Source organism: Rosa rugosa, chromosome 2 (genome assembly GCF_958449725.1).
Source record: "Rosa rugosa chromosome 2, drRosRugo1.1, whole genome shotgun sequence".
Taxonomy (NCBI): domain Eukaryota; kingdom Viridiplantae; phylum Streptophyta; class Magnoliopsida; order Rosales; family Rosaceae; genus Rosa; species Rosa rugosa.
In genome coordinates, this window is record NC_084821.1 from 22,587,734 (window position 1) to 22,608,978 (window position 21,245).

A 21,245-nucleotide genomic window follows, 5' to 3' on the forward strand; every position below is an offset into this window, starting at 1 on the left:
TACGAGTTAAAGTTGAAAGTTTGGTGTAGTATGATTAGTACTTTGATATGAATTTTTTTTAAGGTTATCATGCCATATCTACCAGTGTACATGAAAGAGAGTTAATTGACTTTTGAATGGAGAAGATGACCAATTTTCAATGGAGAAGAGGTTGTTGTCTGGAGAAGAAAGAGAGAAGAGGGAGATTGTTGTCGTGATTTGGGAGAAGAGGGAGGGAGAGAGAGAGAGAGGAGAGAGAGAAGAAAAGACCCAAAAAGAAAAGAAGAAAATCTGACTTTTGAGGGCATTTTAGGAAGTGCAAAAAAATTTGGGATGAAATATTATTAAAAAAATGAAAATGGGTGTGGTTTGCAAATATAGAGGTGCAAATTTCACCCCCCTTGTTTTATTATGATATGACCGTCAATAAACTTTTATTGGAGGTTAATACTGTTTAAGTAAATCCAGATTGTGTCTGACTCAAACTCTAGATTACTTGACCTAGTGGTAATAGAGTTATAAATAGAGATAATCTCGGAGAATTTTAGAGATATCCATTCAATGTACGATTACCTTCCTTGTACAACTCTGATTCTATGTATTGTAATCCTCTATATAAAAAGGCCCCTATTATCAATGAAAGTACAACAATTCTCTCTCAAATATCGTTTCCCTAAAACATGTTATCAGCACGAAACCCTAACCCTGAAACTCTAAAATCGTAGCCTTCAAACCCTAGCAACCATCGCCGCATATATTGAAGCCCTCAATCCCAGGAGTCCAGAACCGGCAGCTCCACCCCTAGAACCGGCCGCAAAAATACTGAACCGGCCTACGGAAGTAACTAAAGATCCTCTGCCCGGTTCGAAGCCTTCCCCTCCCCCTCCTACAGCCATACTCCACCACTAGCAGCGCCTTGATTCCAGATACCGGGAACCGAAAAAATTCTTCCCGAAACTGGCCTAAAATCACCCGAACTGCCCACCAGAAGCTGCTGCACCTTGAACCGCCGCCTGCCCTTCCACCTTGAAGCTTCTTCCTCTGTTCCATTCAGCCCAGCCCAGAGAAGAAGGAGAGAACGGCCCAGAAAAAAAAGGGGCAAGGAAAAGAAAGAAGCCCAGAAGAAGAAAGAAGCCTAGAAGCCCACTGACGACTCGGCCCACTGACGCACCTGACCCACTGGCACGTTAGCTCTGGTGCCACGTCATCTCTGACGACTTTTCCGGCCACCTCCGGCGACTTTTTCAGGCCAAATTTTCCGGCAACCTATTTCGAGATAATTTTTACTAAAAGTTCCCGCTTTTGAAGTTTTTATTCTTTTTTTTTTTTTCTCGGGGAATTGCAAACTCCCTTCTTCTACCCCCATTTCTTCATCATAGGAGAGACCTAATTAAGCCGAACTGTGGGGGTTCGTGCTCACTCCAACCTTAGAGCTTGTAGAGTCCTCCAAACTTAGACTTTGTTGAGAAGAAACGATCGACCACAAACATCATTGTTGAGAAGAAACGATCGACCACAAACATCATTGTTTCGATCTAATCCAACACCTCTTGAAATCGAATTTCTTGGAAGTGACTACCACACTCGGAAATTCCTAATTTCTTGGAAGTGACTACGCTCAGAAATTTTTATTGTTTTCGTGGTAGTCTTTTTTCGCTCCAAAACTAACCCTATTTTCTTGTTGTTTTTCAGGATGAGTAACTTGAACAAGTTGAGCTTCGCTCCACTAGAGTCAACAGGCGCAGGATACCACAAGTGAGTCTGTGATGTGCGCCAGCATCTTAAGACTGATGGGATCTTGAGTACGATCCAAGAGCCAAGTCAGAACGTGCTTACTCCTCAACAAGCTGCTACTTTTGAAGCGAATAGAGCTATGAGAGAGGCGAATGAAGCTAAAGCCATAATTCTCATGACAAGGAACATGAATGACGCTCTCTAGAATGAGTACCTCAATGAGGAAGATCCAAGAAAACTATGGGTAGAACTCGAGCAGCGTTTTGGCAACGTTCATGACTCCCTGCTTCCTGACTTAGAAGTGAGATGGCATAGCCTCCGCTTCTGTGATTTCAAGTCTATACTTGACTACAATTCATAAGCACTTCGTATCAAGTCTTTGATATTTTGTAAGCAAAACATCACTGATATGATGTTGATCGAGAAGACTCTCTCTACCTTCCCCGTCTCTGCATTGATGATAGTCAAGAACTATTGGATTGATGTCAATGCCGGACGCATCACAAGATTTCATGAGCTTATTGGAGCCATGAACGTAGCTGAAAAGCACGACAACATACTTGTGAAGAACTATAACTCTAGACCCATGGGAGCCAACCCAATTCCGGAGTCTAATTATACTCGCACCCCTAAGGGAGGGCGCAAGGAGTGAAACCCTAAGGAAAAGAATATTTCTGGATGTTCTGGTCCATATTGTCTCCCTAAAGAGGAATGAAACCGCCAAGATAGGCGTACACGGGACCGTGGAGGTAAACGTGTGAAGAGAGAGAGATAGGCCAAGCCTCCGGCTATGGTGGTGACGCCACCAAAGAGAGAAGCTGTCCCCAAAGCGCTCCTAAAGCACCTCGATCAAGGGAACCTGACCATAAAGATGCTTGTCCTAGGTGTGGACTACCCAGACATTGGGAAAGGGCATGTAAAGCATCTTAGAATGTTGCAAACGCATACAAGATGTATTGTGAAGCAAGGGAAGCACATTACATGGAATAAGAAGATCAATATGGCGATCTCGATCTGAGGGTGGAAGAATTTAGAGGCCAAGATCGAGAGACTGACGATTTTGATTAGGTCTTTTTATTTTCCAAGAGATGTAGGCAATTGCCATATTATTTTTGTAGTAAATGCCAATGGTTTAGTCTTTCTTCAAACTAGGCTCTCCCATAGTAGTGTGATGTCTAAGAAGGTTTTTGAGATAAGTGGTACTTAAGCGAGCCTTGCTCCACCGACATCTCTCTACCTAACTGGTCACATTTGCTTCGGAGTTACCAAAAGAAGTTAGACGACTACCATTGTTTTGCATTAGCTAGTTTTTGGATTAGATTCTCTCTAGTGAAAGAGACAATGGTGTAATTTCGTTGGCTTTTTAATAAAAGTTGAGTTCTTTTCTTTATGACTCCTTTTTAATTACGAGCGTTTTCTTTTAAGAATGGATTCTGGAGAACTGCATTGTCTTGTGGATAGTGCGACTACGCACACCATTCTCCGCCATAGGCAATTATTCTTGGAGATGTTGCCTACATATTCCTCTGTGACTACGATGGCTGGGCCATTAGGATTAGTTCAAGGACATGGAATGGCCCAATTTCTCTTACCAAATGGCACCTTGATTAATGTCGCAGAAGCTCTCTACGCTCCTAAGACAAACTGAACCTTATTGAGCTTTAAAGATATCTGAGCCAAAGGATTCCATGCGGAAACGCATACTGAGAACGGAAAAGAGTTCCTTTGCATTAGCTCTAATGATTGCGGACGAAAGCACATCTTAGAGAAGCTTATGTGTCAATCTAGTGGACTTTATGTCACTACTATTCGACCTATTGAATCCAATAACGTAATAAGAGAAGATCTCTTGGATTCTGACACATTTTTGCTTTGGCATGACCGACTAGGATATCTTGGTCATGATATATATGATGATCCGTATACTAAAAACTTCACACAGACATCCATTTTTTCGAGTAAAACGAAGCAAGAATCAAAGATTGATTCCCGGACTTAGTGTGACCGCCGCCGCAGCCGCCGTCCACCGCTGGCCTAGGGGTGCCCATGTCCCCCGTAACAACGCTATCGATGGCGTTACCCATGGCAATGGCGTCATGGATGCCACTTCCCATGGTTCCAACACCATGATGGGTGATGTAGTCACAAATTTTGCTTCTAATAGCGCTTCAGACGCTCCGGCCCAACCAAAATTCTCATTGGTTGCTTCTACGGCCCCTCGCTCATTTTGCAAAGCCTGTTCCTTAGGGAAATTAGGACCGAGATCGTCCTACACAAAGGATCCCAAAATACTCATTCTGTTCTTACAGAGAATCCAAGGGGATATCTGTGGACCAATTCAACCATCTTGCGGACCCTTTAAATACTTTATGGTATTGGTTGATGTGTCGACACGCTGGTCACATGTCACGCTGTTGTCGGCACGAAATGCTGCTTATGCTAAGCTCATCGCCCAGATTATCCGTCTACGGGCTCACTACCCTGACCACCCAATTAAGTCAATTCGACTTGATAATGCTGGGGAGTTTACATCGAAAACGTTTGATGAATATTGCATGTCACTGGGGATTGATGTAGAGCATCCTGTTCCTATGTTCATACCCAAAATGATCTTGCGGGAGCCACTATCAAACGACTATGAATGATAACATGGACAATGGTTATGCGCACCAATCTTCCTGTTTTTGCTTGGGAATATGTAATATTGCACGCAACGACGCTAATTCGTCTACGACCCACTACCACGCAACCTTATTATGCGTTACAGCTAGTGACTGGGTACGAGCCTGATATCTCACACTTACGCATATTTGGGTGTGCAATTTATGTGCCTATTACGCCGCCACAGCGTACCAAGATGGGTCCACAGAGACGAATGGGCGTATATGTTGGATATGAGGCTCCAACTATTGTCTGCTAGCTGGAACCGTTGACAGGAGATCTCTTTACCTCTAGATTTGCGGATGTCACTTTGATGATACAATTTTCCCATCATTAGGGGAAGATAAGAACATGAATGTTCAATAGGAACGACATGAATTGTCGTGGTCGATCTGTCCCCACTACGTCTCATCTCGATCCCCGTACCACACAGTCTGAACTTGAAGTACGAAGAATAATCGAGCTCTAGAACATAGCAGATACTTTGCTTGATGCGTTTTCTGATGTTGCCAAAGTGACGAGATCACATATACCTGCTGCAAATATGCCTGCAAGGATTGACATCCCAAATACGGGACAACGCCGCTCCTGAGGTACCAGGAGAGGGCACCACTACCCATATTGGCAGTGATGTGGCATCTATGGCTGCAGGTCCCGTGAGGAAGTGCGGTAGACTTGTTGGTTTGAAGGATTCACTCCCTAGAAAGAGAGCGAATGAGGCACAAACAAATCCTTTGATCATCGATACTCAAAATCCGTCCCATGAGAATGTTCCGAATTATGGTTATGTCCAAGAGACATCTTTGGGGGACGCCTCAATGTTAGTACCTATCCCTGAGAACGTAGAGATCTCTGTAAATTACACTAGTGTACATGGGACGTGAGAAAGAAACTCTATCATCATTGATGATGTATTCGCGTATTCAATAGCGGGTGAGATTATTGAGACCGATGACATCGAACCACGCTCCATTGATGAATGCTAACGTAGAGCTGATTGGCCAAAATGGAAAGAAGCGATCCAGGCAGAACTTGATTCTCTAGCGAAGAGAAAGATATTCGGGCCAGTTGTGCCAATACCGCCCAACACCAAACCAGTTGGTCATAAATAGGTATTTTGTTAGAAAGCATAATGAGAGAAATGAGATTGTAAGATACAAAGCTCGCCTTGTGGCGCAAGGCTTCTCATAACGCCTTGGAATCGACTACGAGGAGACATATTCTCCCGTAATGGACGTTATTACGTTCCGCTACATTGTCAGTTTGGTAGTTTCCGAAAAACTGAACATGCACCTCATGGATGTGGTTACTGCGTATCTATATGGGGATCTAGATACAGAGATTTACATGAGGGTTCCAGATGGACTTTAATTACCCAAGTCATGTGGCTCTAAACCATGGAGCGCATTTGCAATAAGGTTGAAACGCTCACTATATGGATTAAAGCAATCCGGACGGATGTGGTATAACCGTCTAAGTGACTACTTGATTGGGAAGGGATATGTTAACAATGAACTATGCCAATGTGTGTTCATAAAAAGAACAAGTTCCGGATTCGCAATAGTAGCGGTTGATGTTGATGATATGAACATAATTGGCACCCTTAAAGAGTTAAGGGAAACTGCTGAACCCTTGAAATCTGAGTTTGAGATGAAAGATCTTGGGAAAACAAGGTTTTGCCTTAGTTTGGAACTTGAGCACTGTGAAGATGGTATCCTAATTCATCAATAAGCTTATACCCAAAACATGCTTAGGCCTTTCAATACTGATAAAGTTAAGCCTTCAAGCACCCCAATGGTCGTCCGTAGTCTTGATCCAAAGAAGGATCCATTCTGTCCCAAAGATGACGACGAAGATGTGCTAGAGGCAGAAGTGCCCTACCTAAGTGCAATAGGTGCATTATTGTACTTAGCTCAATGCACGAGACCGAACATCTCTTTCGCTGTGAACTTGTTAGCTAGATATAGCTCTGCGCCAACACGACGTCATTGGACTGGTGTTAAAGATATCTTTTGATACTTAAGTGGTACGATTGATATGAGTTTGTTCTATCCCTATAGAGAGTCAATGGGTTCGGACCCATCATATGTCAAGAACGCCACCAACAGTGGTCTGCCACTACTAGGATAAAGTTCATAGACATCAGTTCACAACTGATGTTAAAAAAAAACAAATCCGATGTCTTAGTGGGCGATGTTAAAGATCACCAAAACTAAGACATCGGTTCACAACTGATGTCTAGTTTGCAACGAGACATCGGTTTAAGGTTCAGAACCGATGTAAAAACGTTTATGTGATCACCATTTTGGTGTGTTTAGCTATTGTCAAACCTTCATATTTTGGCATTAGATGCTTAATGAAATATAGGTATAACAACACAATTATCCATTTTAACATCGTTTCTGATTTAGAAACGATGTCTGATAATATTTTACACATCGGTTCTCATAAATAACTGATGTCCTTATTTATTCTAGACATCGGTTTTTTATTTATATCGATGTCCATAGTTATTCTAGACATCGGTTTTTGTTTATATATCGATGTCCATAGTAATCTAGACATCGGTTTTTGTTTGGTAACTGATGTATTTTCTCTTTCTTGACATCGATTTTTGTTTCCAAACTAATGTATTTTCTCTTTTCTAACATCGGTTTTTGTTTTCAAACTGATGTAATTTCTGTTTTCTGACATCAGTTCTTCATCAATAACTGATGTTTTTTGCATTTCTTGACATCAGTCTGTGAATTCAAACTGCTGTTATATATCCCTTTCCTGCTGTATTTGGTACTAGAAAGCTGATCCACAAATAACATCAAATTCAAATGTACTTTAAATATTAGGGAATTGTATTAATTTCTATCCAAAATTAGAGCTTGAGGTAGTTTCAAAAGTTTTAAAAGATACCACTACTGTAATAACTACATGCAGTTTTGTTCCTAGTTGCTGCAATTACTACATCTACGACGGCCGCATCTATTTCTACAATTAGTGGTGGAACTGGTTTTGCATGCTAGTCTTGGTTGCTTTCAGCGATGATCAATCTAATCAATTGACTTCTCCAAATTCAATGAATTTGCCTCTTTATCACTTAATTGAGATCATTCACTGGTGCCCTGCAAAGCAGAACGCAGAAATTAAGTACTCATACGAACCATATATAGCAAAAGCTCATAATGTAATGCTCTGAAAAAGGACAATCAAGTGATTTCAGGACTACATTGAGTATATTCAAAAGCATAGAAAATATAGTTGATATGATCATTTTATTAACAAAAAGTTAAGTCTATTTTAGAACAAAAGATGAAACAGATCATGTTCTAGTAACGAATGCAGCAACAGAGTAGTACCTACTTCAAGATTCTATTAACTTTTGCTAGACTGAAACCCCTTTACCTGTATTGGAACACAATACAGTATATATGAGAAATGTGAATAAATAGTAAAATGAGCATAAAATTGTTTGATATCACACCATGTGAATATGACCAACCCTAAACCACAATTTGAATAACTTTTACCAATTGGTCTAACTTTGAAAGTACTAACACCATCGTACAAGAATTCTAGTCCTCTTTCTTTTTCCCAAGTTGTGGCTTTTGAAGTCAATGTTTCCACCATTCCTGCTCCATTAACCATTTAAAACAAAGAACTTGAGGAAATATAAAATTCACTATGGTACTAATTTTAAGTTCAACATAAGTTACTAACAACCCGTTTATACAAGAAATTGCTAATACCCTTGCTTTCAGTTTATTTATGTCATGTGATATTATAGGATTAGGATTACCTGATGAGAGTAGGCATAAGCGAGGGGCTCTTTCCCTTCTGATTGCTGCTTCATGCTTGCTTAATAGGTTTGCTTCAACTTGCTCCTTTGACTGTAAGCTATCATCCCATTCATCCACATCTCCTTATCATTCCCCTGACGCACTCCTTTGGAAAACAAAAACCAATCTAAATTACAGAAATCACTTGCATAGATTTAGGATTACCATTTATAACTATCTAAAATTTATGGAAAAAAGTAAAGAACAACCCAAATCCCTCAAAATAAACACTTTTAAGGATCAAATTAACCCCATTAATACAAAATCTGGAGGAACAAGAAAAAGAGATCATTTTTCCTAAAATTCATATCTATAGTTTGAACAATCATAACACTCATTGAAAAGACAATAGTAAATAAATTTCTAACCACATCAAACCAGAAACAAAAAAGCTAAACATTGACTAACCATGTATCAGAGAAGTTTTCTACCAAATTTGAAAATAAAACTCCAACAAACAAAATCTTCAGTCTCCACTACATTTTCCTACACTCTCTCAGCAAATCAATCAGGAAGGAAAATACTCCCAAGTTATTAAGTCCAGCAAGGAACTGGGTAGCTTCCAAATCAAAACATGGCAGAAGAGCCAGATGTCAAAAGTCTCTTACTTTAGGCCAAATTTGGCAACCCAATGCAAAACTGTAGAAGAATTACAATGAAAACCCAACATTTTATGGCAACCATTGAGTGAAAACAATTGGGGGGTCTCAAAGAACTAACCTTTGAACAGAGTGTGGCAGATCTCACACGGCCCTCTTGTATCTTAAAGCTACCACAACATTGCTATTAGTTTCCGTAGTAATATACACAACCTAAAAGAACAAAGAAAGAAAGAAATTACCAGACTATAGCTTCATTTGAGTATTCTGCAGCACTCAGTATTTCTGTAACCATGTGAGACTGTTTGCATACCTCCTCCAGTTCCAACTTCTTTTTCAGAAGGATCTCTTTGAGCTTAATTGACTTGAGCTGCTCCAACTTTGACACTTCAGCTTCAACCTGCAGAAAGAAAGTTAATATATTTAATTAAACACATTTATGCTCCAAGTGTTGCTATAGAGCAGATGCAATGAAAAAGTATAACATATATCACCTTATCCGAGATCTCTGAACTCAAATAACATACTCACATCATTTAGAAGGTCTACAGAAAGAATGTTAGGCTCAGTGATCAGATTCTGAAGCAGCTATGCGACTAGTTACATTCTAATTACTTGTTTGGCAACAAGAAGCTCAATTAGTCCTCCTGGTATTGGCATCAAAACCCTGGTCCCAACAGTTTCCTGCAAGTGTCAAAACAAAATCTATGGTAAGGGCCAAGTAGCACTTCCTTCTAGGCTTCTACATTTGTACTCAAATATGTGCTACTCCTAGAGAAGTTAACCAACTGGGTTGGTTTGACATTAAATTCTCTGCATAAATCCTGTTTATGATCATGATCTCATGGTTAGTTAACTAATTCAAGTTATGAAAGAAAGCAATCCATGACATGCTATATTGCTAAATTGTCAATCCAATTCACATGTGTATACAAGATTCAATTTCATCATTAGTCTAGATCGACACTGACAGCATAACATGCCACACTATCTCAAAATACTAGGAAAGGAAACTGCAGGATTGAGGGGAACAAGGATAAACAAAAATAAGTAGACATACCCGGAGTCTAGGGGAACTGAAGAAGACATACAAGATCTGGTTCTTGGATGCTGTAACAAGGTATTCCTACAAGGAAGCACTGCAGAAACTACTGGAAAAAGAAGTAAGAATCCATCCAACATCTTGAGTAATTTCAGTCCCGGAACAGCAACAATCCATCCACTCAACAAACCTAAAGTAACCCCCAAAATATATTAGAAAGAAATTAACCAAAAGATACCCAGAAGTAATTGAAAACAATTTAACGCAAAATCGAGTGAGACCCAATACCTGAATCGACCGCGGGCCTTGTTTTAAATGTTAGGTCTCATCTTCCATGGTGGGCTCGACGAGGGAACAAGGCGGAGCTCCGGCATGGACTGCGTCATTGGTGGATTTGGTGATTTGAGAAGAGAGATGAGAGGAGGTGTGCCGGAGGAGAACGGAGACGGAGGCAGAGAAGGAGGAGAGTGGAGACGGAGGCGGAGGCAGAGAGTAGTTGGGTGATGGTTGGAGGCGGAGGATGAGGAAGAGGAGGTCGGGTGCTGGTAGGGTGTCGTGGTGGGTAGGGTTTGGGAATGAAAAAATGTCGTGCCAGTCAATATGACTGAGTGTTGGAGAATTGAAATTTTGTTCCCGGCGTTGAAAATTTTGAAACTTAGTCATTTTCCGCATTTTTCAAAATTTCGAAAAAAAAATGTAGACATCGGTCAACTATTAGAAACGATGTTAATTGTACAGATAGAAATCGGATTTCTAAGAACCGATGTTAGAAAAAAAATTTACATCGCCTCAAATCCTAACTGATGTCTATGACATGATGTCTATTAACATTATTCTAGTAGTGTGCGTTCTCTCTCCCCATCCCAAAATGACATAAGTGTTTTGGAATGTTTTCCTGATGCTGGGTATCTCTCTGACCCACACAAAGGTCGTTCCCAAACTGGTTATGTATTCGCCATGGGTAAGACCGCGATATCTTGGAGGTCTACTAAACAGACCTTAGTCACTACTTATTCGAACCATGTAGAGATTATTGCTCTTCACGAAGTAGTTCGTGAATGTATATGGCTTAGATCCATAGTTACGCATGTTCAAAGTAATTGTGGTTTGAAATCCACCACAGATGAGCCTACCAGCATTTATGAGGATAATGGTGCTTGCATTGAACAAATGAAGCAAGGCTATATCAAAGGCGACAATACCAAGCACATATCGCCCAATTTCTTCTACAATCAACAACAACAGAAGCTCCTCAAGATCAAAGTGAACCAGGTTCGATCTGAGGACAATGTGGCAGACTTGTTTACTAAGTCATTGCCCAAATCCACATTCGAGAAACATGTTGCAAGCATTGGCTTGCTGAAGTGAACTCCTATGATCGTAGTCATCAGGGGGAGACGCAGACATCAGGGGGAGATGTCTACATGTTGATTTTGGAATGTGAAGGGTGTGTTGTGCTCTTTTTCTCCTTCGACCGAGGTTATTTTTGTCCCACTGAGTTTTTTGTTACTCGACAAGGTTTTTGACGAGGTAAAGAAAGAATCACCGCGTTTGGGCGACACAAGACGGAGTGTTTAGTAAATCCAGATTGTGTCTGGCCCAAAACTCTAGGTTACTTGACCTAGTGATAATGGGGTCTTAATTAGAGATAATCTCGGAGAATCTTAGAGATATCCATTCAATGTACAATTACCTTCCTTGTACAACTCTTATTATATGCATTGTAATCCTCTATATAAAGAGGCTCCTATTATCAATGAAAGTACAACAATTCTCTCTCAAATATCGTTTCCCTAAAACAAATACAATTTTATTGGGGTCAGTAAATCTCCTAAAATTTCTAAATCAAGAATAGCTTCATTTTTCACGATTATTGATCCTCAATAAAACTTTTATTGGGAAGAAATAAAACTTTTATTGACTTTTATTGGGGGGCAATAAAACTTTTATTGGGGTTAACAAACCTCTTAAAACTTTTAAAATCAAGAACATCTCTATTTTTCACTAATTATTGACTCTCAATAAAACTTTTATCGGAAGCCAAAAAAACTTTTATTGGAGGGCAATAACACTTTTATTGGAGGGCAATAACAGCTTTTATTGGGGTCGATAAAATTTTATTGGGAGTCAATAAACCTCCTAAAACTTTTATGAGATCTCTGACGACCTCCCCGTGGACCTCTGGCGACATTTCCAGTGACCTCCGACAATCAACGAGTTCTGGCAAGATCCATGGCGAGATTCCGGCAAACTCTCCGATGACCTCACTCTCTCTCTTTGACTTTGTCTCTATGTGACAAGGGGGAGTGTTGAGGACATCACGAGTATAAAAATATGTGCAAATTTATGTGATGTTACCTAGTCCCAAGATTAGGAGGTCAAGTTTTAGTATATCGGAAAAGTAAGAGTATCGTACCCAATGGATTGAGTAACTCTACCCTAAGCTAGATTACCGCGAAAATAAAACCTAGAAAACACATGCGAGTCTATCTTTTTACAAATTAATAGTCTCAGCCATTTGGAAGCCAAAACTATCAATAATGATATTTACAATGGTAAAGTGGTGAATCGGCTCTGTTGATTTTAATTTCTATAGAGTAAAATAAGTTACACAAAAATAAACTAAGCTAATAACAAAATAAAATAAAATAAAATAGAGACTTTGATCAATGAGATAAATAGGAGCATAGGTTTTTGCACCTAGCCTCCCTCATGGCTCATGCATATAATGTAATCCATTTTCTAATAACAACATACTTTGATAACTTCTCCCTCGGTTTTCGCTAGAGAAACCGAGACACCAACTAATCATGCAACCTAACCATGTCGCTTGAGCAAAGCTAGATCACACAACCTTAGTCCCATTTACATTTGCTAAAACATAAAAGGGCTTTGATGCCGTAAAGCTTAAGGCCTCTCGACTCTTAAACTCATGACACCAAGCATTAATTTTAAGGTAAGGAACCCAAGAAATCTAGTTCTTCCCGTAAGAATAAGCTAGACCACCACCCTATTAGCTACACATGTTTCTCGGTTAGAAAAGATTCTCAAGCTTAAGTTTCCGATTTCATTAATTCCTACAACATGCTTCTAGGTGAAAAATCCAAAAACACATGTAAGAAAGCATTAAAGTAAAGTAGCTAAAGGATTCAAAACATGCATAATCATCAAAAAACATGCCATCACATTGTTTTATACATGAGGCCCCAAATTTATTCTACTCACAACCCATAGTACATACATCAAACCCATAAATATAATAACATCAAGCAAAAGAGAGGAAGAGTGGAGATCACAAATGCGATGTTGATTGAGAAGACTCTCTCTACCTTCCCCGTCTCTACATTGATGGTTGCTAAGACCTATAGAATCGATGTTACTACAGGACGAATCATAAGGTTTCATGAGCTTATTAGAGCTATGAATGTCGCTGAAAAGCATGACAATATCCTTGTGAAGAACTATAATTCGAGATCCGTAGAAACAGAGCTTATTCCGGAATCCAATTATAGTCGCGCCCCAAAGAGAGGGCGCCAAGAGTGAAACCCTAATCTTAGGGATACTTCTAGACGTTCTAGTCCATATAATCGCTCTACTTGGGAAGGTAACCGCCAAAATAGGCGAACACGGAACTGAAGAGGTAAATGTGGAAAGAGAGAGGGAGGCAACGCCTCTGGCCATGTTGGTGGCACCACCAATAGTAAGAGCCATCTAAATGACGCTTTCAAAGCTCCTTAATCAATGGAGTCTGAGCAAAGAGATGTATGTTCTCGATGTGGAGTGATGCAATATCGCATGTAGCTATGCTAATTCGTCTACGACCCACCACCACTCAATCTATCTCTGCGTTACAGCTAGTGACTGGGTACAAGTATCTCATACTTACGCATATTTGAGTGTGCCATTTATGTGCCAATTGCATCGCCATAACACACTATGATGGGTCCTTACAGACGAATGGGCAACTAAGTTGGATTTGAGACTCCAACAATCGTCTGCCAGTTAATGCCCTTGCTAGGCGATCTCCTTACAGCTAGATTTGCGGATTGTCACTTTGATGAGACAGTCTTCCCATTGTTAGGGGGGGAGATAATAACACAAGAATGACAGAAATTGTCGTGGTCTGTCCCCACTATATCTCATCTAGATCCCTATTAAAGTGATGAGATCACACATATCTGCTGCAAACATGCCTGCAAGGATGGACGTCCCTACGAGAGGACGTAGCACCACCCTACACGGAGGTAGGCATGGTGCCAATGCCATAGAGAGTGGCACTCTGGCATTACAGGTCATGGCCCCAGCTAGGATGCGTGGGAGGCCAGTGGGTTCGAATAATACTTTGGCACAATTCAATCATTTGATTATCGACACTCAAAATCCGTCTCATGAGAATCTTCTGGATTATGGTTATCGTTGGGAGATGCCTCAACGTCAGAACCTATTCCTGAGAATATAGAGCTCTATGAAAATTAGACTAGTGTACATGAGATATGGGATAGAAACTCTATCATAATTGATGATGTACTCACGCATTTTCTTGCATATGAGTTTGTTGAGTCCGATGATATCGAACCACACTCCGTTGATGAATGAATGCCAACGTAGAGAAAATTGGCCTAAATGGAAATATGCGATCCAGGTTAAGTTGGATTCTCTAACGAAGAGGAAGGTTTTTGAGCCGGTGATGCCAACACCTCCTGACATAAAACCTATTGACTCTTCGTTAGAAAGCGTGATGAGAAAAAGATATGGCAATCTCGCCTTCTGGCGCAAGTTTTCTCACAAAACGCCCTGGAATCGACTACGAAGAGACATATTCTCTCATAGTGGATGTCATTGCATTCCACTACCTTGTCAGTTTGGTAGTTTTCGAATAATTGAACATGCAGTTTACAAATGTGGTCACTACGTATCTCTATGGGGATCTAGATACGAAATATACATGAAGGTTCATGGTGAACTTCATTTACCCAAGTGAAGTGGCTCTAGACCATGGAGCGCGTTTGCAATGAGGTTGAAAAACTCACAAAATTGACTACTTGATTGGGAAGGGATATGTAAATGCCCGCGCGTTTCCATAACAAGTTCCGGGTTGTATAGCGGTTCATGTTGGACATGATCTTCATTGGAAACCCTTAAAGAGTTAAGGGAAATCGCTGAACACTTGAAATCTGAGTTTGAGATGAAAGATCTTGGGAGAACACGATTATATCTCGGTTTGGAACTTGAGCATCGTGTTGATAGATGCTTAGGCGTTTTGACAAGGTCAAGCCTTCGCAAGCACTCCCATGATCGTCCGTTGTCTTGATCTTGAAAAGGATCCTCTTCGTCCAAAGGATGATGACGAAGATGTGCTAGAGGCAAAAGTGCCATACTTAAGTACAATAGGCGCATTATTGTACTTAGCTCAATGCACAAGACTAGACATCTCATATGCCATGAACTTGTTAGCTAGATATAGCTTTGCGCCAACGCGACGCCATTGGATTTGTGTAAAAGATATCTTTTGGTACTTGAGATGTACGATTGATATGGGCTTGTTCTATCCCTACAGAGAGATGATGGATTCGGACCCATCACACACCAAGAACGCCGCCAAGACTGGCCTGTGTCCTTCATCCCCATAAAAAAACAACATTAGTGTTTTGGAAGGTTTTGCTAATACTGGTGTACATACCACCTATATTACATACCGCCAAGCATAATCAACGACCTCATAGGTGGGCCCCACGACATGGCTAGCCCCGCCTATGGCATGCATCCGGTAGGCCGACACCCGAGCTACGTTGTCATGGTGGAGGTTGGCCGGTACCTCGTAGGGAGGCCACCCTCCCATGCTCTCCAAGAGGCCTTCAAGAGAAGTAAATATATGTATTCTGTCCCACATCGGAAATGTAAACTAGATGGGGACTTCCTTTAGCTATAAGAGGAAGTCCTCCCCTTCTTAGAAGGGATGGATCCATGATCCCCTCACTTGTATCACTATCAAAGGCTACTTGGCCTCACTACATAGTAAAATATCTAAGTGGACGTAGCCTTGCCTCAAGAGCAAGGTGAACCACTATACATGCGGTGTTATCTCTCTCTCTCTCTCCCCATCATGATCTACACATAGTTCCCGTTCCGTATTCTTCAGTAGAAACATTGGCGCTAGAAGGAGGGTCCCTAGGAGTTAGGGTACGAGCCTCCGACCTTGAGCAAGGGTCATGTACGGGAACCACCAATCATGTACGCGAGAGACACCTCTGACCTTGAGCAAGAGTCATGGATGGGTACCACGAGTCATGTTCGGGTACAACATATTCATCGGGTACATGGGTACATGCCATACCCCAACTCCCTCCCCAAGCCTCCGAGCCATCCGGGTACATGAGCCATCCGGGAACACAAGCCATCTGGGTACATGATCATCCTCCGGGTACCACGAGCCAGCGGCTCTCTTACTCGTGCATGCAACCTTGCAGCAACTTGAGCAACCCCAGGTACATGTCTATAATTGATCTACTCAGTCACTATGTTCACAACTGCAATCACTATATGCATGCTGCCATGCAAGTTATCAAAAAAAAAAAGGGGGGGAGAAGAGAGCTTCGCTCCCCAGCACTTCATCTCCCCAGTTGCCCATGCATCTGCAGCGGTACTTTGCCTATTGCATACTCACCGGTAATCATCACCACCATCTCGGCTCCTCTTGCTATTTCTCTCACCATCCCGGAACACGACCCAGGCCAAGGAGCCATATTTCCGGCACCTTAGCTACCTGTACTCTTCCGGGACCTCTTTGACTTCTTCTCCTCCGGGAACATCATCATCTCAGTTACCGCAATTAATGGTTAGTCCACCATTCCAAAAAAAAAAGAGCTAGCTCTTGGCACCAGGAAGGCTGGTACTCAACCTCCCTGCACCATCCGCCCCGGCACTCTCACCGGTCACCAAACGTTTGTCGAATCACATCTTATGTGAACTGATATCCACCGAGCTTGATCTCCTCTTGGCACCCGGAGACATCTCCATTCCATGGGAGCAACTCCACCCTCGGTAAAGCGGTATCGATGTCTTCAACCTTTCGATCCAACCTTGAGACTCGACCTCTCGGTAAGCCAACCTAGAGATGAGTTCCGGCACTCCACCAACTCAAGTATCTCTCCAGCATCAGAGACTCCTCGGCTGCAACCTCTGGTACCGACAGTTCATGGCACTGGTAGCTCCCACTTATCGAATTGCCGGGCCCGCTCGCACCCTTGGTCATCGGGAGTTCTCCCTTTCCTACCCTTCTTGGTCGAGGCCTCCGGTATCATGACGTCCTCTCCGGGTACCTGCACATATCCTTCCGGTACCTTATTGTCTCCTCCGGGATTCAAAAAAAAAAAAAAAAAGGCATGGATCTGCTCTGGACACCCAACCCACCCCGGTGACTCACCCTCAGCGTGACAACTATCAGAGGCCCATCACAGTAGCACCTACCGGTGACACATCACCCATGCCTCACGAGCACCGTCCTAAATCCCGTAGGCAAGTCCAATCCAGCAGCACGGAGGCCCGATGCTCATCCTACTCCGGTAGGAGATCCGTTTGCAGGCCAATCCTACACTGAACGAGCAGTTTGCAGATCAGTTTCGAATACGACCCCGACCAAGGAGCCACCTTTCCGGTACTTCGAGCACTTTGACTTCTTCCCCACCGGGATCATCACCGTCCGGGACCTCTTTGGCTAAAGTCCCGGGAACATCATTCCTGTACACCCATCGATCTTCTCTGTACACCCTATCGCAGCAACTGCTAGATTTCCCTGGTCTCGTCCTCTCCGGGTACCTGCAAATCCCTTACAGCAAGTCTGATCTTCAAAATACAGCTCCTTGCATGGTCGCAGAGGTGCCCTACAACTTTATAACACATGCATGCAAGGTGTCTTCAACAAGACACCCCACTTGTTCCATCTATGTCTCATATGGACCTACTGAAGTACTGAGCTCAATCTGTGCATGTCTCGATACCGCAAATAGCCGCTTCAAAAGTCACCCAATCGGCAACTTCTTATATGAGAAAGCTCAACCAAACGTACTATCGGTACTCGCTAGGCGACATGTCTTATACATCGGCAACTCCAATCATTCTACAATATCTTCACCACTTGCGAACGGCTCCAGATAAGTTCTCATTTATGCTCTTTTAAATTTGAACTAATGCAATGGTTTACATGCTTCAAATAACGATTTCTATAATCTAAGCATGTCTACGATATTTGATAATTTCGGTATCACATCTATTACGACTATGTATTAATGTCAAGCTTTAATTTGATTGCAATCCAATTAAATTGCTACATATACACATGTGACATTCACTAAAATAAATGCAACATGCATCTCATAAATCCCCGCCCCGAGCACGGTACCCCCAAGGGGTAAGTCAAGGTCATATCATTACATAAATCCTCTCCAATCGGCGAGGTACCCCAGCGGGGTTACGAAGCCAATATATATTCTACCCGGGGCCAGGCCACCGGTTACCCCAACAGAGTTGCATCATTCTACCCGGGGCCACGCCACCGGGTAAAGGAGGCCCACCGGCCCTCATTCAACCCCATTGGGTTAAGGAGGCTCAAGCCCTCACGTGACCCCACCGGGCCACGCTGTACAAAGCCCTCAGGCCACCCCATCGGGTACGAGAGGCATCAAGCCCTCACTCTACCCTATCGGGTACGAGAGGCATCAAGTCCTCATTCTACCCCATCGGGTACGAGAGGCATCAAGCCCTCAGGCTACCCCATCGGGTACGAGAGGCATCAAGCCCTCACTCTACCCTATCGGGTAACAGAGGCATCAAGCCCTCACTCTACCCTATCAGGTACGAGAGGCGCCAAGTCCTCATTCTACCCTTCCGGGTATCAGAGGCCCAAGCCCTCAGGCTACCCCATCGGGTACGAGAGGCATCAAGCCCTCACTCTACCCTATCGGGTACGAGAGGCATCAAGCCCTCACTCTACCCTATCGGGTACGAGAGGCTCAAGTCCTCAATCTACCCTTCCGGGTATCAGAGGCTCAAGTCCTCATTCTACCCTTCCGGGTATCAGAGGCCCAAGTCCTCATTCTACCTTTCCGGGTATCAGAGGCTCAAGTCCTCATTCTACCCTTCCGGGTATCAGAGGCTCAAGTCCTCATTCTACCCTTCCGGGTATCAGAGGCTCAAGTCCTCAATCTACCCTTCCGGGTATCAGAGGCTCAAGTCCTCAATCTACCCTTCCGGGTATCAGAGGCTCAAGTCCTCAATCTATCCTTCCGGGTATCAGAGGCCACTACACCAAAAACTGCATCACACAATGGTGATCACACAACGGAGAACAAATCCTCTGTTGTCTGTTGACGAGAATTGAATCATACAACACCTTTAATAAATCTTCGTTGTATAAAGATGCTCAAATTCTAAAACTTGTAGTTAGAAGGTGATGGCACAACAGAAAGAAAGTTTATCTGTTGTGTGAATGAAGAAAAAAGACCGGCATATTTCCCTCCTACAATTGAGTCAGATTTGGCTCCAAATTGTATCCTAGATGCCATTGAAATGGACAACAGTTTAGTTACTTCCGTTGTAGGAGTATACTTGCAAATCATTATACAATGGTTTTTAATGTGCTGTTGTGCAAGTGAGTACCAAAATTTGGAGCGGTGGCTCCAAAATGACATTCATTCCCTCCAAAACGGGAAAATTTGACCTCAATTATTTGTTATGCTTGCAAGTTCTAACAACAGAATGAACTATTTCCGTTGTGTGAATGAGAAATGACTAGCCGAAGCGCCAAATCTAACATTTCGATTGCAGAGGCGGGAAATTTCCATTTTTTATTCCCTCAATGATATAACAAATCAGACAATGTAAATATATCTATACGTTGTCTGAGTAAGAAAGAAAAAAAAAAACAATTTTTTAATGCCTTAGGGCTAATTAGACACCTCGACATAACTGGAGGGCACACTTATCACTTATGCCTCAGTATTTGCTTTAGTCGTCTTTCAACTCAAGAGAAAGCCCCGAGCTTTTGTTGATGCCATGCCATCTTCTCACCATCGTACGAAAACACTTCTAACCATCAAAAATCACCATCTTCTCCCAAACCCCGAGCTTTGTAGTCTGGATTAGCTTTTGTGGGTTAGATTAGGGTTCGAGTTGGGTTAGATTTGGGGTTTTAGTTCTACTGAAAAGAGGGATTGAGTTCTCACTAATCGAGTTGGGTTCTACTCGATTGGGGTTCTACTCGATTAGGGTTCTAGTTGGGATTGAGTTCTCATTACATTCTGCTGAGAAGGAGGTTCGAGTTATCACCAATCGATTTGGGTTCAAGTTTCTGAAATCCTTGCGATTGGTGAGTTAAATTTGAGATTTCATTGTTGCTCTTCAGGTTTAAAATTTTGCGAATAAGTTCATTAATTGTCTTTGTTCGTTTGGTTCTCAGGAACATTCAATTGGTTTACTCTGTCTGAGTGAAAAGCATTTGCTGGGTTCTGCATGTATTGCTGTATTGTTGGTGAGTAATTTTCTGAAACTGTAGCTATTATTTCTGAATTCGATTTTTGGTATTGTTGTCATGTGCTTGTATCTGAATTTTGATGCTTTCATATTGTGGTTATTCTTTAACGCATATTTGCTATGCTATTTTTATTGTGGTTATTGTTTAATTCATTTTTCTGTGTTAAGCTTTTTGGGATGAATCAGTTTGAGCTTTATGGTTGCCCTTCAGGTTTAAAATTTTGCGAATAAGTTCATTAATTGTCTTTGTTCGTTTGGTTCTCAGGAACATTCAATTGGTTTACTCTGTCTGAGTTCGAAAAGCATTTGCTGGGTTCTGTATTGCTGTATTGTTGGTAAGTACTTTTCTGAAACTGTAGCTATTATTTTTGAATTCGATTTTTGGTATTGTTGTCATGTGCTTGTATCTGAATTTTGATGCTTTCATATTGTGGTTATTCTTTAACGCATATTTGCTATGCTATTTTTATTGTGGTTATTGTTTAATTCATTTTTCTGTGTTAAGCTTTTTGGGATGAATTAGTTTGAGGTTTATGGAATATAGTGACTGTTGTGTGTATTGTGGTTATTCATTAATTCATTTTGCTTTATATATTAAGACTTTTGGGATGAATGAGGTTAAACTTTATGGAACATAGTGACTGTTGTGTGTACTGTGGTTATTAATTAATTCATTTTGCTTTGTTTGGTAAGATTTTTGAGATGAATTTAGGTTGAGCTTTATGTAACATGGTGAATGCAAGTGGTTGTGAAGTAAAACAGTAACATGTGATTGTGCTTTTGTTTGTTATGATTTTGTTTGGGGTTGTGATATAGAAGGTTTATTTGTGATGTAGATGGATAGGTCATGGATGCATGCTGATAGGAGGTCTT

The 21,245-nt window shown here is 41.8% G+C and overlaps 1 long non-coding RNA gene across 9 annotated transcripts; it reads right to left on the reverse strand.

Annotated features, from left to right (window-relative positions):
* Positions 1 to 7,202: 7,202 nt before the first annotated feature.
* On the reverse strand, positions 7,203 to 10,459 carry LOC133731971 (uncharacterized). Of its 9 annotated transcripts, none has more exons than XR_009856873.1 (9): positions 10,134 to 10,459; positions 9,864 to 10,035; positions 9,335 to 9,487; positions 9,046 to 9,203; positions 8,925 to 8,973; positions 8,165 to 8,310; positions 7,934 to 7,997; positions 7,729 to 7,770; positions 7,203 to 7,490 (listed from the first exon to the last, which is right to left on the reverse strand). It is a non-coding gene; the product is annotated as an uncharacterized LOC133731971 (long non-coding RNA). The 9 variants fall into 9 exon arrangements; XR_009856872.1 differs by having other exon boundaries at positions 7,725 to 7,770; XR_009856869.1 differs by having other exon boundaries at positions 7,896 to 7,997.
* Between the last annotated feature and the right edge of the window lie 10,786 nt (positions 10,460 to 21,245).